Source organism: Aplysia californica, unplaced genomic scaffold (genome assembly GCF_000002075.1).
Source record: "Aplysia californica isolate F4 #8 unplaced genomic scaffold, AplCal3.0 scaffold00258, whole genome shotgun sequence".
Classification (NCBI taxonomy): Eukaryota; Metazoa; Mollusca; class Gastropoda; order Aplysiida; family Aplysiidae; genus Aplysia; species Aplysia californica.
In genome coordinates this window covers 278,100-278,755 of record NW_004797528.1, presented here as the reverse complement: position 1 = coordinate 278,755, position 656 = coordinate 278,100, and positions in this window count along the sequence as shown.

The window sequence follows — 656 nt, the reverse complement described above, 5'->3', positions numbered from 1 at the left end:
CTTGTTACTTAAATAAACAAACGAACAAACAAGCAAACAAGCAAGCAAACAATCAATCAAACAAACAAACAGACAAACGGGCAAACAGGCATAAAAACAAACAAACAAATACTTGAGATTCGAACGCATGTCCTTTGCAAGCAAGCCAGCCAAAGACCCTACCACTACACCCCCAACGTCCTTTGCAAGCAAGCCAGCCAAAGACCCTACCACTACACCCCCAAACACCACTCCCACCCTGAGCTGTCAACGTATTAACACAAGTTGGCCTTTTGTGGGGCAACCCCAAGACAGTTTGGACGCCTTATTAACCTACGTCTGTTGACGCTTGGTGTCTATTTTAAAAAACATATTTATTGTAGTGCAATAAACGACCAACGCTTCTCTTTGGAAAATTCATATTTTTATAGTAAAAGTAAAGTTGTTCCCGCATCCCATCCGGACATTGGGGATTGCCTTGTTAGTTTGACAACTTCCTGGGCCTTCGGTATATTGTGGTAGGGTGGCCAGTTCCTTTCCACGCCGCCTTTACTTCCCCAACTCCCAGTGAGGTACCCATTGTGACATTACTGCTGGGAGGCCAGTTCCTTTCCACGCCGCCTTTACTTCCCCAACTCGAAGTCAGGTACCCATTACTGCTGCATGGGCAGGAAGGG